At 46.4% G+C, this 16,923-nt stretch overlaps 1 protein-coding gene across 8 annotated transcripts in view; it reads right to left on the reverse strand.

The window, feature by feature from the left end:
• Positions 1–16,923, reverse strand: part of IQSEC1 (IQ motif and Sec7 domain ArfGEF 1) — a 385,819-nt gene that overhangs the window by 72,610 nt on the left and 296,286 nt on the right. The window lies entirely within an intron of this gene.

Below are 16,923 nucleotides of genomic sequence, written 5' to 3' on the forward strand. Positions count from 1 at the left end.
CTTGCTCTTCCCTCACTCAGAGACGACTTTTAGACCTCCATAGCAGGCTTAAAATAATATTAATTAATATTTTAGAGCTCTTTACTGATATTTGGTCCCCAAGACAACATTGTGATACAGACGGAGTTATTACTGACCCCATTTTTCAGAAGAGGAAACAGGCTCAGCTTAACTGGGTTAACTAAGAGGCTTTCCCTCACTTCCTCCTCTCCCAGGCTGTTCAGCTCTCCCTGTTGTAAGCATTCATGGCTTGCTGTTCTCAACTTGCATATTTACTTGTTATTATCTGTCCTTGGTCTTCATAAAAGCAGGCACAGTACCCAGCACCCACACTTGTGGAATGTACAAATGTGGTTGGGAGACATCAAGCAGACACAGATACAATCAAATCCCACCGGTCTTGGGCCACCCCACCTGTCCTGCACTGCCCTGCAAGTCCATGTCCTGGAGAGCTAGGCAGCTGGAAGTTCTGTGGGAGTCAGGAGCTGTAGGAAGCTACCAAGGCAGGGACATCATCTTGTGCCCTTTGACTCTTTCATTTGAAGGGGGTGGTGCAAAGGCCCTGATATTGAGTGTTATTCCCAGATGGGGAAACTGAGCTGGGAAGGGGGACAGTGATTGAAAAGGACTGGGCTGGTACAGCTTGCAGCATGGGAAAGGACAGTCCCTAGAGCCAATTTAGAGGCTGAGCAGGAATCCAGTGCCGCCCCTCATTGCCCATTTCCACATTCCTCCTCTTCACTTCTGATGTTTTCTCTGCTACATTAAAAATAAATAAAGACACTGAATGGGAGAAAATATTTGCAAGTCATATATCTGCTAAGGGTCTAGTATAAGTACTATATAAAGTCTTACAACTCTATAATAAAAAGGCAAAAAACCCAATTTAAAAATGGGCAAAGGATCTGAATAAACATTTCTCCAGAGAAGAATTATGAATGGCCACTAACACATGAAGAGATGTTCAACATCATCAGTCATTAGGGAAATGCAGATCAAAATCACAGTGAGAGATCACCTCATACCCACTAGGATGGTTAGAATCAAGAAGATGGACAAAAGCACCTACAAAGAGTTCTGAAATGAGAAAACCGCTGAGCCACACTGTTCAAAATTGTGATCACATCCTGTATCTTAGTTAGAGGGTGGGGGAACTGGGAGGGAATAGGATCGATATAGTCCCCTTGGGGGAGGGTGGGAAACTCTCACCCCAGCTTGAACTGCCCTCTGAAAATAGGCTGCAATAAATGGAGCCAAGAGAATTCCCCAACTCAGCTGCTGGAGCACTCAAGACAGACTCTCATCAGCTTCACAACTCGATTCTCCAAGAATTTCAGGTATTTCTCCAGGCCTGTGGCCTCACCATCCACCAGGATAGTCTTGGAGACATTGTCTAGCTGGGATTTAGAAGAAGATTGAATTTACCTGTTAGCATTTGTAAAAGTAAAGGATGGAGTCCCTGGAAAGCAATTTTTCTGCTGAAATGACTTGATTGGGCAGAATTCATACATGTACCATTTGGGCAAATTGCTTAGCCTTCAGAGTCTCAAGTTTTCTCAACCCTGGCTAATTCACTTTGCTGTTTAATTTAATTTAGCAAGTATTTATCAGTGCTTACTCTCTACCTGTCTTCTGAGGCCCCAATGGGGAGAAACTGCTCTGACAAGAGTCCCCCAGTATGATGTCATGATAGTTTGGAGGGAGGAGCCTATAACTCTGCCCCATGAGAGGCTCCAAAGATAAAGGGACATTTGGACTGGGCCTTGAGAGATGAGTAGGAACCCATGTACAGGATTGTAGAATGCAGGAAAATCATAAAAATGTTTAGTTCCACTGTATTGTCCTGGGTTTCAGTCCTTAGTTGCTTGCCTTTCACATGCCACAACCTGACTTCATCCCCTCCCCCCGGCTTCTGACAGCTTTCTGTCTTCCACAGTCTCTCTGCTCTTGGATTAGACATGTGACACTATCCCAAAGGCCAACCTTTGCAATCCCTCTCCCAGAACCATCAGGATGAAAGCTAGCCCCTCCACATGGCTAACCTTGAGGCCCATGTGGCCTGGTTCTGGTTCATTTCTTCAACCCTTGCCCTTCATCATGCCTCCTCCATGCATGCCACACCTCCAGCAATACTAAACTTCTTGCAGACCCCCCAAACTCCCCACTGTGCCTAGATCACAGCTAGGACTTTGGGATTCAGTTTTCAAGGTCACCTAGCCCAGAAAACTACCCCTGGCCAGCCCCTTGTTCAAGTAAGAAACTTCTTTTTTATAGTACTCTCTCAGTCACTCTGCACCTGCTCTCTTATCACACCATGAACTATGTTGTCATTGCTAGGTGGTTGGGTCTGTGCTTCTCTGTAGCATCCCCCACGCCTATTACGAGACCAGGGATGCAGAAGTGTCCAGCAGCTGAATAAATCAAAGGTTGGTAAACTAAGGCCTGAGAGCCAAAATTCAGCCCACTGCCTGTTTTCTTTTTAAATAAAGTTTTATTGAAATGTCTAACCAATATGCTGTACACCTGAAATTAATATAAAATAATATTGAATCTAACTGAAAAAAAATTTAAACCAAAAAAATTTAAAAACAAAATAAAGTTTTATTGGAATAGAGTCACATTCATTCACTTATATATTGTCTATGAATACTTTTGTGCTACAACAACAGAGCTGAACAGTTGCAACAGAAACGTGTGGTATGGAAAGTCTAAAATATTATATCTAGCCCTCAACAGAAACATTCTGTCAACCTTGAAATAAATGAAGCTCCCCTGAAGAAGTTTCATGTTGACTCAAGATACCCCAGAGAATGCCCTGCCTTTTCAGCCAGACCCCAGTGCCCTAGCTCAGGCCTCATGGACAAGACCTGGAAAAGCCAAATCCAAACATTATAGGAGAAGATGGTGATTAAAGCAACAGGACTGGGCCAGGTGCCCTTCAGACAAGATGGCCACAAGATGGGACAATTCACTGTTAAAATGAATCCTATAAAGTTAGCTACCCGTGCGCACAAAAACTTAGGTCCAAGGATATTAGTTGTTTGTAACAGCAGAACTCAGGAGTAAACACACAATGTCCCTCAATGGGATCAGTTAAGTAAACTGCAGTACACACATCAGTGGAGTCCTATGTTAAGAAGATGGCAGCAGCAGTATATACTTATAGGAAAATATTTGAGATACAACACTGACATAAAAAGTCTAGAAAAATATGAAATGTATTTATAATAAAATAAATAGAACACTAATATGCTTATATAGGGTAATATAAACGTAGACTATTTCTTAAAAGAGACTCAAGAAACAGGCACCAGTGGCTGCCTCTGGGAAGGGAAACTGGGGGTTCTGAAGATACCTGGAGATGAATCTCTGTCCTCTAAGCTAAAGGTCTAGTTGAGACAGAAGTGAGTAGGAGGAAGGAAGACTTTTCACTCTATGCCACTGTATAGTTTTCAAATTTTTAAACAAGTGTTTATTAATTCAAGAAAAAAAAAAGGCCAGTGAAATAAAGAAATCAATAAAAGACATGGCAATGCAAGGGATTGGAGGTCTTCTAGCATCTTCTAGCATTTTTTGGAGACTTTGAAGCCCGCCAGAGCCAGTGCACAGACCCCAATTCCAAGCTGTCCTTAAGCTGCTTCTCTAGCTACTCCAGGTTCCTTGTCTTCTGAGTAGGCTGTGTCTCACTGAGAGCCACGAAAACCAATTGGAGTTGCATTATAGCCCATTTCAGCTTCCCTCTCAGTGTCAGTCATTAATGTTACTCTTCATAACACTAAAACAAACCTCCCTATATCACAGCCAGGATGTTGGGTCTAGGAGGAAGCTCTGTGATCATCCCTCTATCCCAACCCACTTTGTAAACAGAGAAACTGAGGCCCAGAGAGATGAAGGGATAAGCCCGGAGCCTGTGGCCAGGTACTAGAAACACTGACACTGGCCCAGGCAATCTGCCTCCCAGGCTTCAGTGCCTCACTGCTAGGATGGCACAGCAGGGACATGGGAGAGTTGTGAAGTTGTAGGTTTCATACAGAATGGAACTTATTCATATGAGTGTTGGATGCTGTGAAAAAAACAGAGACAGCTGTATAGAACCTACGATTCTCTAGAGTGACATCTCAGGGAAACTAGTCAGTCCCTAGAAAAGAAATAGTCAGTCTCTAGAAGAGAAATTATCCAGATAAATAAAGCTGCTCTTATTAAGTGCCAAGTTACTATTTAAATTTCAATCATTTTAAATAGAAACCACTTGCAAATCATGGACTTCTCTGATCTTACTTAAGTAAACTAAATGACATTGGCATAACTTTGGGAGGCTGGGTATTGTTTATCCAGAACTAGACTATATGACCATTTACCTTCTCAGAAACTACTTTGGTTGTCATTCAGCCCCCGACTCTCTTTCCAGCCTCATTCCCAGCTACTATACCTATAATATAGCTCCTCTCAGAATGCACCAGGCACTTTTCCATCCCAGTGCCTTTGCTTATGCTGTTCCCACTTCCTGGTTTCCTCTCTTTATCTGCTTGGCAACCTCCTACCCAACCTTCAAGGACCAGCTCAAATGTTACCTTCTCTTTGAAGCCTCCCCTAGTGCTCTCACTTCCCCAGGTAGAGTAAGAACCCCTAACCCAGACTGTGGGCACCTCAAGGGCAGGAACAATGGCTCTCCGTCCACTCTCCACCAACTCATCTGAGTAGGGCTCCAATGTTGCCACTGCTTCACATCACTGGCCTGGTTCTAAACACTTGTCACAGCACTAGGGGAACTGAATCCCAACTACAAAACAACTGAAAAGCACTTGGATTGGCCAAGACCTGGACCATGATGACAGTGAGATTAAAGTTGCCTTAATGTTAGCGCATCCTATAGCTTTAGAGCCATAAGGACTCATCATTACCAGTGCTGCCCACCCATTATTCAGATGAGGAACCTAAGGCCTAGAGAGAGGGGTGCCCTTCCCCAAGTCATGCTGAGGCAGAGCTAAGAATTGGTCATCTGACTTCCTTTTCATAGGTCCTTCCCTACTGTTCCAACAAAGGAAGCCACAGAGCCTGGGAATCATCGCAGTCTGAGGTATAAGGAGGCTGCTTTCCTGCGGTCTTTAAATGAATGATAAAAATTAGATGTGATTGTTATTATGTCAACAGTTGATAAATGGATTAATACAGCTTCTGAAGGCATGAGAAACACCCTCTGGGACGCAATGCAATAACAGAATGACAAAGTTAGGACACAGGATCCGATGTAAGGATAAACAAAACCCCCACTGGTAATAGGTATAGGATGGTTTTGTGGGAGCTCTGAAAAACCTAGCATGTGATGAGTGCTCAGTGACTGACCAAGTGAACAAAACAGCCAGTAATGATCACCTCCTCCAAGAAATCTTCCTACCCTGGATCCCCAGAGCACTCCATGCTTCCAGTTCCCCATTGCCCACTGCAACCCCTGCCACACAGAGGGTGTTGGGTTTGTTATAAAAGTAAAGGAAGATGGTGGTGGTGGCCACAGGTCAGTATGAGCTGACCACATCTGTTCCCAGTATGGCCCTTCCTATGGGCACACCCCATCCCTCCAGATCCCCCTATGGGGCCCAGCCAGGTTAGCTGGACTGCTTGTCCTGGAGTCCAGAGGGCAGGCCTGCAGAGAAAAGCCCTGTGGCTTCTGAAGTGTAGCTACTTGAGTTATGAGTCTATTAAAGTGGATGGGAAATGGCCATTTGCCGATCTTGCCAGATTTGAGGGGCTTGACAACATCAGGAAGAAATGTAGAAGCAAAAAGCTGAGCTGCTGCCTTCACCAGTGAAGGGCTCTTCCCTGACCCTCACCCCACCAAGTCACAATTCATCACTTTCCATCAGGGTTCCCTGCCAGTCCCAGGATACAATAGAAAGTGCTCCAACTTCAGCCTCTCATACTCAACCCTCCTTTCCCTGGCTGGTGACACAAGGGAGTCACCGCCAGATCACCGAGGGAGGGGTAAGACCCACAATGCTTATACTGAATGAGTTCAGCTCTCCCTCAGGGTTTAGTTCCAGGAAAACAGCTCCAGGCTGTTCCAGGTCTGCCCCTCCTCTGTGCCCACTCTCTCTGCCTGAGATGGAGACTAGGCCTCCCCAGTTCTCCACCCCAAATGGAAGAGGCAGGCCTCTACTAAGCAGGCCTAGACAGATATGTCTTCCTCCCTAGCCCTGCCCCCATGTGATCTTGGGCAAGTTATCCAGCTTCACAGGGCCTCAGTGCCTTCACCCACAAAGTGGGGACAGACCTTCCTTGCAGGAGTAGTGTGAGGCTTGGCAATGACACTTATAACTGCCAGGCACCCAAACAGGCTTTCAGAGACTGGCAGTCCCTTTTCCTGCTTCACTGTGGCCCTTACACTGCACACCAGAGGTAATACATAACAGAAGCCAACATATGTTGAATGAAGAAGCACCTTTCCAACAAGATGCTTCATCCGGAATGGGACCACTTGGCCAAGATGGCTTGGGCTATTCTTTGGTATCAAATCCCAGCTCCCACATACCTGGTATATGAACTCATATCTTGGGCAAGTGCACTGATCTTTCTGAGCCTCTTTTCTCACCTCCCTACCTCTTCCTTAAGCCTGGGAAGCTGTTACCTCTCTCACAGAGTCATAACCATCTTCACGGGGCACATACTCTAAATCAGGCACTTTATAGAAATGATCAAATTGAATCCTCAACAACCTGCCACTTTACTGATAAACTGAGGCTCAGAGAAGTTGAAGAATTTACCTAAGGCCACAGAGGTAGTGCCTGGATGATAAGAGATTTGAGCATAGGTTCATTTGGCCCCCAAACCATGAACCTGTAACATTCATAAAGCTAGACTTCTCTCTTCTTCCCCCTTCACAAAGTGCTTATTGAATGCAGGCTCTGTGCTAAATGCTTTACATGTGTCATCTCATTCAAGCCTTACAATGACCTTCTAAGGTCGGTACTATTACTATTATCCTCATCCTATCATCCAGAAAAAGAAATCAAAGCTCAGAAAGGTTAAGGAAGTTCTTTAAAGGTAAATGGCTTAAGTAAGGGATTTGAACTGAAGGCTGAGTCCCAAGTATTTATAACACTATTTCCCTTCTGTCTTCAAGGTCCAGTTCCAAGACCCCTGCAGGAGATAGTCTCCCCTCATGGCTGATATAATGGAAATGACAAAAGAAAAAAGTTCCCCTGGACTCTCAACAGCTGTGGAGTCAGACTCCTGGCTCTGTCCCTTCATTGGCTGTGTGGCCTTGGCATTGCCCCTCTGAGCCTAAGCTTCCTCTTCTATAAAATGTGAATGAATAGCAATGTATATCTCTGAGGTTGTTGTAAATATTTAAATGAGATAGCAAGTGCTGGGTCCTCAGTATGCATTCTGCCCACCAATGCCCACACTCAGTCTGCTCCTAGGACCCATTCACAAATCCCAATTCTCTTCCTGGGATATGCCCCACTTCCTCCTCTGAAATGGAGTGCAGCTGGGAAGAAGCAGGAGGGGAACAGCAGTGACTGCCCCAGGAAGGACTTGAGGCTTCTGTCAGCTCTGAGATAGCACACACATATTCCAATGGACAAATGGACTGTCACTTCCTTTGAGGTACCTCCCCAGACCCCCTATGACACACCCCCATTCTCTTGATCTCATTTAATTTCCTTTAAAACCTGTATTTTTATCTTGCTTAATTACTTGTTAACTTGTTTATTGTCTGTCTCTTCTACTGGAATGAAACTCTGTGAAAAAGGAGACTTTGTTCACCACTATATCCCAGCATCCAGATAGTGCCTGGTCTACAGTAGGTGCTCAATAAATGTGAGATAAACAAATGAATCGTACTGAACCAGAATTATTCTGGCTCAGGACAACCACAGGGACAGGGCAAGACATGTGAGCTGAGTAGGGAACAGCAGGCCTCTTTCCTGCTTCCCATTCTCACCCTTGTCTTATTCAATCTGAGCCAACACCACTCTTTATACATCATAGATTCTGGAAGGGCCAGGTAAAACTATTTTTCAAAAACACTAATTCTTATCTCCAGAATGCCTAGTACTTAAAGGAACCTGTCAGCCAAAGGTTTTATAAAAAAGGCATCCCTTTGGAAAAATGAATGACTACCCTTGACATATTAGGGTTTCTTTCCTAGCAGCTTTGCTTAAACTGGGGCCCATATGCATTAAATGGAGTGGGGAAATTGAGGGAACCTGGAGGCAGGGGGGTGGGGTGGGACAGAGAAAGCTGCAAGGGCTTGCTCTGGTACAACATCCCATTTGGCTGTCACTGATTCAGTCACCTGATGCGTCCAGGTCCATTTTCTAAGGGGCTTCCCTAAGTCGTGCCTTCATATCACAGAATAGCTACCAAGGGAGTGCCAAACCAAGGCCCCAATGGCTCTCTATTTTAATGAATAGTTGTTAAATTCATTTACAACAGCACTGGGAATACCTGTTTTGCAAATGGATGCCACTAAGTGCTCCTAAAACAACAGCTTCTCTTAAGTGGGTAAAACATTCCCCTGTACAATCTTCTTTATGTGATTGATTTAAATAACACCTTCTTTTGTCTCAGTGGGAGGAAGGCTTCAACCAGCTTGACCTGACCCCACTGATTTGGAACTCGCGACATTTGGTTCATTATTTGAATAAATCTATAACTGAGATCATGTGCATTTGTGAATGTATTCAACAATTTCCCCCACCCCTGACATTTATTACCACCCACTCTCTGTCAGGCCCGGACTAAGTAGTTCATAGGATGCAGAGAGAAATCAGAGGTGGGCCTTCCACTTAGGAAGTTCAGTGGGTAAATGGATGAGAAGCAACTCGCAATTGGTGCCAGCCCTGTTTCTACATGAGTTCACATAATCCTGACAGCAGCTCTACAAGGTGAGTTTGCATCCCAGTTTATCACAGAGGCCCTGAAGTCCAGAGAGGGCATATAATTTGATGGAGCTGAGATTAGAACTCACGTACACTGACGCTCAGCCTCCATTTTTTTCCACTCCCCCAGCGGTTCTCAGAATGTGATCCCAAGAACAGCAGCAGCCACAGTCCAAGCCCGGAATTAGAAATGCAAATTTTCACTCTTCAAGTATTCTGATGTGTGTTGTGGTTTGAAAATCTCTGTACTGCACCAGGGCACTAAATTGGGTAATCAAAGCAATCATGGGAGAAACCTGGCATAAAGGCAGGAACAACCGTGAGCTAGTGGGGTGGCCATCTGGGAAGGTTTCCTGGGGGAGGTAACACCTCTTTGGGGATTTGTGGCACTAGGTGGCCCAGCAGGAGACGGGCACTCCATGTACAGGGAATGGCATGAGCAAAGGCTTGGAGAGCTTGGGAAAATATTGTAGTTCTACGAATGCGTGGAATGTGAGATGTGGGGGCAGGTGAGCTGTGAAGAAGGAAGCCAGAAGGTAAAGTAGGGGCTCCATCTTAAGGGTGTGTATGTGCTGGGCACAGTAACCAATAGAAATGGCCTGGATTTACTCCCATGTTAATTTTTCCAAGGACCATAAAGCACTGTATACGAATTAATGCTATTCTTTCTATCAGGGAGACTTTATATCTGCTCTATCAATGAAAAACCAGTCTCACTGAGCATAAATTGAATTTTCCCATAAAAATAAATCACTAAAACCAAAACACTGTTATAAAATACTGCCTGGATTCTATTATCAGCAGAAAGCATGTGCTTGAGGGCCTGTCTTTGTTTAAAACAGAGATTAGTAAGTATGGAGAATCCAGGTTATAGAAGGCAGCCATAAAACAGAAGGATGCTTTTTATATCCTGATAGGGAATGAAATACAAGATGTATTGCTAAGTGAAAAAAAGTAAGGTGAAGAATGCTGTATTTGGGTAAAAAAGGGAGAAGAGTGTGCATGCACACACACATACACACTGATATATGCATTAAATATCTCTGGACAGTGGTTGTCTCTGGGGGAACTGGGACAGGACAGGGAGGGTGGCTCACTGTTCACTGTGTACCCTTTTATATCTTTAGCTTTGGAATCATGAGATTATGTTATTTCCTATGAAACAATGAAATATAATTAAGCCATTTTTGAGTGATAAAGAAGCATTAAAGACATGTTAGCACCGATTGACCCTTTGGTCTGGATGTAATCAGCAGGGCTGAGAGAGCACTGGGAGAGGAATAACTTTCTCCCAGGTTCCATGTGATGTTTCATATCACTGAATGCTGAATTGATTGCTCACCTGGAATCAGTTCACTCCCCACCTATGGCCTGGGTCTCATACTTCCTGCTTGATAGGTAGCAGGGATCTGAGAACACACTTTTTGCAGCAAGAAAAAATACCCTCAAGCATGTAATGACTTCATTGTCACCTAAGGCTGAAGAAAGCTTCTCTGGTGCAGCACCAGGGCGCCAGGGTAGGGAGGGGTGGTCAAGGCCCTGAACCCTCTTCTTGGGAACAAGACTGTGCACCTCCTGCATTGTGAAGAGAGAAGGACAGGTCCCCAAGGAGCACCTCTTGCACAACAGGCAGGTGAAGACAGCCATCTTGTGGAATCAGTTATCAAGTCCCATAAAGAAACTGAGAGAGGTTAAATGGTATGACTCAAGGCCACTCAGCTGGTTTTGGCAGAGCTGGGATTCCCTCTTGTGGGCCTTACTTAGACTGATAAGAGCACCCATCCCCACAAAATAAGTGTAAACCTCTAGACCAAGCCAGGGCCCTTTAGGCTCCTCGAGTGGAGCCACAAGGAGCATCACTAATGCAATACAATCCACAGACAAGTTTTGTCACTCTCACATTTTCCACATATGACTGTCATTTATGTGTTAATAGGAAAGACATCAAGGTTTGGAAACCCCTGGAGTGTTAGAAATGCAATTTATAATTATAAGCGCACTATAATTTGTTCAACATGTCAGTTATGTCTGCAGTAATTATTACCCTGGTTAAGGGTAATTCACATTTAATACACTACCAAGCATGGGGATGGAAAGCCAAGAGTGGGGTTGCTGGGCTTGGACCTCAGTTGTTTTCCTCCAGGTCTTTTGCTTCTGTCCCCCTTCACTCCCCTGCTCCACCCGCTCCTGATGGAGGGCTATGGTACCTGGTGGGCCTCTCTCATGGGGCTCAGCCCTGCCTACTGGCACCCAAGGAGGAACAATTGGGAACTCCTTCCTGGGAGGCATACCTGGAGGATCCTCCCTCCTACCCTCAGGCGGGGTTCTGTTCTAGGATTGCTTTCGATTTTCCCTGGACAACTTGGGAAAACTAGACCTTCCAGTAAATTTCCTTTTGCTCTAGTCAGCCAGCTTGTTGTATGCTGCTTGCAATCAAGACTAGCTTCTGCCCCTTGGTCTCCCTAAGTGACCACCTGTAATCAGGGATGTTAGTTGTACTAGCAGTGGCAATAGCTGCCATTTCTGGAGCACCAATTCTGTGCCAGGGGCTCCAAGGGGCTCATATAGGGTGTCTGTAACCCAACCACAGAGAAGACACCATCTACATCTTACAGAAAGAACAGGCTTAGAAGGATCAAATCACTTGCCCAAGATTCAAGATTGTACTCTAGAATGCGAGGAGATGGGATTTGATGCCAACAGATGGCACATGCCATGAGTGGTCCCACCCACTCGGAATCATCCTCTAGTTGGGAAGGTGCTTCTTTGTTCAACACACACCAGTATCTCTGTGCTTCAGCTCTGGTGCCAGGTGCAGAGGCCACAGTGGAGCAGAGGAAGGGATTGCCAGGCTCTGAAGGCCTCCTGGTGACCAGCCCTGGCTAGGCTAACATTTCTTGGGTATTCCCTGTGTGCTTTATACATAATTCGCTGACTCCCCACCCATCCTGTGAGGCCAGAAACGTCAGTATCAGCATTTCACTGATGGGAGGCTACAGAGCGAAGATCTGGACCCAAGCACTCCCCTGCAAAGGGTTGTTATCCTCTGCAAAGGGTAGTTTCACCCAGCTGTCCCCAGGTTGAGCTTAGCAGCAAATTTAGATTGGCTTAAAAAGAGCTCTGGGCACAGCTGATGGAGTAGTCCTCAGAGGGGATAAAAGATAGGTTGGTGGCAACAGCGGGTTGGAGCCACTGAAGCATCAATCTGGGCACCAGATTGGCCTACCATTGGCCTGACCAGAGCTGTTTCCAACCCCACCTCTCATTGGACTGGGCCCCAATGGTTCAGCCCACCTGCCACTGCTGGAGAGCTGGCACTACCTGTCACCCTGATGGAGAACTGCAGTCTGGCCTTTTTAGCCCCAAGACAGAGCAAGCTGACCCAGTGGTGCCTCAACCTGGGGGTAGGTGCCTAGAGGGAGGCAGCTGAGTCAGCCTTTGTACCTCACCCTAAGCTTCCTTCATTCAAACCTCTTTTTCTTGCCTGCACAACCTAAGACACCCTCCTCCCTGACTCTCCTAGTCATGCAGAGGGAGGGCAGCTGGGTCAGGAAGCAGCGCCAAGGCTAAACCCAATTTCACAGGCATTTCTAACAACATGTCATTGCCCTGCTTCAAATCCTGGCTCCTCACTGCTTAATAACCAAACTTCTTGCCACGTCCTCAAACCTCTGTGGATTTGGCCTCTGCCTGTCTCTGCCCTCTGCTCCAGCATGATACCCAGCAAGTTGGCTTCTCCCCCTGGGCCTTTGCACATACTGTTCCCTCTGCCTGGTATACATGTCTCTCTCTTTTCACCTACTTAACTCTGACTTCACCTTCATGCCTCAGCTCCTTCAGGGAAGCCTTGCCTGACTTCTTTGCAGGCAACCACTAAGCTATTTCTCCCAGCACATGGTTGATATTGTTTATGGGAGCATTTTCCTCTCCTTAACTGGACAGCTCTGTGAGAATAAGGATCATGTTTGTTGTATTCACCATTTATTTCTGGCTTGAATGCAGTGCCTAGGACATACTAGGTGCTCGAGAAATGAATGGATGAAATGAATGTATTTATGGGAGTTTCTGTCTCAAAATCAGCATATCTTCATAAATAGTGTTCACTTCCTAAGGTGTCAGGCACAGAGGTAACGGTTCTTCAACTTGAGCTCTGGGGGTTATTAACATATAAACTGAGCACAGGAAGACCACGGAGTATAAAGGAGACCCCCCCCCATGCCCAGGCACACCTCCTTTGCCAGTGAGCATGCTCAGGGCTGGTTCCATAACAGCATGTAGGGCCCCTGTATGTGAATTTGTAAAAAGTGCCCTCTTCTGGTGGAACACAGATTTTTAGGCCCACGGTATGGCAAAAGTGCATTCTTCCTTTGCCCACTGCTCTTACACAGTACACAACCTGAACAACTGTACACCGGGTGCACCTGGAGCTCTGCCCCTTTGGGTGACTGTGACCCTTGGTCCCAGCCATCCTCCCGACATCAATAGTGAATTCTGCTCTTCCTTCAAGGGAGCGGGGAGCCTGCTAAGGCCTGGTAAGGCTTTGTAGTCACGCACGAAATACATGTGGCTACATGTAGCCACCTACCACTTTCTTTTCTCAGACCCTGAGAAAGATAAAGTCCTGTCCTCAGCCCTCTGGGAAATTTTTGTGGTAGAGATAAGACACCAGCAGGGCCAGGAGTCACAAGGCATACCAAGAAGATGCCAACAGGATTTAATATTGACTTCAGTTGCCTTACAGAGCAACATCAAAACTTAACAGGAAGTTGGTGAAAACCCCAGCCCACATCATGGGCTTTAGCCCAGGTGGGATGGGTGCCATGTGGCTTGCTTGTGTTCTCAAGGAGACAAACCCTCAGTTCTCTCACAGAGGCCACCACATGCCCTGGGCTTCTGTACTGAGCCAGGAGCCAGCAGGAGGCCAAGCTTGGCTCTTGGTCACCCAATGGCCAGCTGGCAGCCAGGCTGGGCCTGAGTCAGGTCCCCAGGCTCCACCTTCTATCCAGACTCAGATCTGCTGTAGTGGGGAAGAGGGGGAGCTAGTCTCCAATTTGGGCCTTTGCTGAGCACAGTAGGACCATTCTTTGCGGCTCAGCAATTCCCATTTGCCCTGTGCCAGGCTGTAACCTCCCCCAAGTCCTGCTGACAAGGAAAATATGGTGCCAGCACCCACAAATATGTGTGCCTTGTGGAAGGAGGCAGCAGCTTTAGCTCTGGCCGAGTAGGTGAATTTAAAGGCCCAGAGGGAAGTCACAGGGTCAGGGCAGAGCAAGCTGCTGGATTTTTTCTTTAAAATATGACAGGGGAGGGATATACTTAAGTATTTCTGATCAGATATCCCAAAATTGCTTTTCATGTTTGCTCTGGGGAGGGTATAGGGGCTGATGTAGTTTTCATTGTATACTATTGAGATGGGATATCACTTGTAAAATTCTTAATCTTTTAGCAGGAAATGAAATGGGACATCTCTTGCAGAGTTCTTAAACCAAACTGGTGACTCAGATCCTCTGGCTATTGATAAGGGTCATCAGCCCATTGTTAGCAGAAATGGTGGGGCTCTTAAGAGTCTGAGAGGGGAGGGGACTTTAGGCCAAAGGTCTTTTTTCACTCTTTAAGAAATATATTAACCAAGCCTGTTTCCCTTTACTCACTTAATAGGCAAATCAATAATAGAAATTAATAGATATATGATTTAAATAATAGGTTTGTATCTTTTCCTTGTCTAGGAACTGAGGTGGCACTTTAGCAGGAAACCCAAGACCCCACCCTGACTGAGACAGAAAGGGAAAGAGCTCCATGAAACCCCTGTAGGCAGGGATTATGGCCATTCTCAGCAGGAAGTAGATTACAGAAGAGACCTCCCATCCCTCAACATCCATACTAATAATAAGGGGGTTCACGACTCTTAGAAAAAAGCTAGGCAGGAAAGTTACTTAGGGGGTTTCAGGTCTGCCTTCAAAGATACTGAGGTCATCCTATCCTAGAAGGGGTCTGCTCTAATTCGCTCACAATTAAGCAAGCTAGAAGGCATTCTTTTTTTTTTAACTCACACAAAGAAACAAGTAGCAAAGAATTAGGTACCAGTTTAAGCCAGACACTCACATGTATGCAATGAAGAATCCCTGACGACCTTCAACTCACCTGAGCCTCATTATACTATCATTATAATATGATGCACATGCCCAGAAGTTCATTAATATCATTATAACAGATTGAATTCTGGGAACAAACATGCGCAGAACGCAAAATGATGAAACACTGAGTCCTGTCAATCTTAGTTGTCAATCAAGGAAGCCCACCCCTCTAAGAAAAATAACCACCCACAGCAAATAGGGATAAAAACCCCAAAGACTTTGTTACCAGGCCTTAGAGCCACGCCTCTCTTGCTCAGGCCCACTTCCACATCTGGAAATGTACTTTCCCTTCTAATAAAACTTTTCTTTTCTACTGTATTTTGGCGTCTTGCTCAATTCTTTGTTCAAGACATCAAGAACCTGGACAACGTGCCAGGAGAGGATCCTCACTCTCCGGTAACACTATTATAATATTAAACATTTCCTAAGCAAATATTAAATTCATAGAAATAAACACATAAATAAAAAGCCCAGTTAGAAAGGAAACAGACTGGAGCTTGGAATTTCAGAGGCTGAGGGGAACTCAGGCACTAACAAAAAATAAGATTTCCTGAGTGCTTCCTGGGAGCCAGTCAAGTTTGAAGCCCTTTTGCACATGTTGCCTTTCAGCCTCAGAGTGACCTGAAGAAGTGGGTACTATTATCGTCAACTGCCCACTGCACAAATGAGGAGACAGTGTAATTCCTACCCACTAGCCTAGGCTGAGCTGGGCCCAGAAGCACTGGCTCTTGCTTTTGGCCTCTCAGGTACTAGAGTTCTCAGAGAGCCTCAGGGAGCAGCAACCCTGGGTAAGAAACTGGAGGGAGGGTGTAGTATAGCCTGCAACTTCTAAAGTCATGTAGGCAAGCCACTGAGATCCTAAGGGCCTATCCCACCCTCCTGGCCCAGGCCCAGCCTGACCATAGCACCTCTCTAAGCCTCAGTTTCCTCAGCTATTTGGTGAATCTTCCCTACCTGGCAAGGCAGGAGTAAAGATTACCCAAGGTGAGATGCCTGGCAAATGGAAAGTGCTCAGTACATTCCCACTCCCTCCCTTCTCTTCCCTGCCCTGATGACTCCAGGAGCAGGAAGGCTGCGTCCTGCCAGGCCAGGTACTACTCACTGCCTGCAGAAAGTCACCAGGGTCTGGAGGGCAAATTGGAAGCTGGCAGTGACCGCTCTCCACCCCAGCTGGCAGGCCCTGAACACTAAAATAGACAAGAGTCCCTCAGGAGACAGGTGAGCAGAGTACCTGTGCATGTGTGTGAGCTCCTGTGGGCTTGAATGGGGGCCAGAGACCTGGCTTGTCCTTGCTGAAGGCTGTGGCCCTCCCCCCAGGGGGCCATCTCCTGGCTCTTGGTTGCCCCAAACAGACCAAGATGGAAAGAACTCAGGAGAGGACATTTTATTTTCCAGAAGTACCCAGAGCTGGGCAGGGAAGACTCAGTCAGGGACCATCCTGGCCCTCCCTTACCTTGGTCCAAGGCCCTGAGTGGGGGCCTCTTGCCACAAACAGCACAGCCTAGTTGGCCTCTGGGGGCCTCCTCTGTGGCCCACGTAGATAAGCTCCCTATCCCCTCCCATAGCCTTATGCAGTGGTCAGCTCAGGTCCTGAGTCTCAGCTTAATCTGAAGGGAGCCCAAGTCAGCTCCAGCCAGATACATGACAGAACACAGCCCAAAGACCTGTTTGGCAGGAGAAGCAGCTGGTCCAGTAGGGGAGGGCTGTCCGTCTGCCCTGCCCTCAGGGGCTGTCCTTGATTACCACACTCCTGCTGGGTCTTCCAGCCCAGATCCTTTCAGTCCTGGGCTCCAGCCTGCCCAAGAAAGGTATGATACATGACAGGGATAAGGGTTGAGGGAGATAGGGGTGGAGGTGGGGGCAGGACAGATAAGGGAAAAGGACACATTTCTCACCAAATGGTGCTG

The sequence above is a fragment of the Pteropus medius genome, unplaced genomic scaffold (genome assembly GCF_902729225.1).
Source record: "Pteropus medius unplaced genomic scaffold, Ma_sr-lr_union100, whole genome shotgun sequence".
Taxonomy (NCBI): Eukaryota; Metazoa; Chordata; class Mammalia; order Chiroptera; family Pteropodidae; genus Pteropus; species Pteropus medius.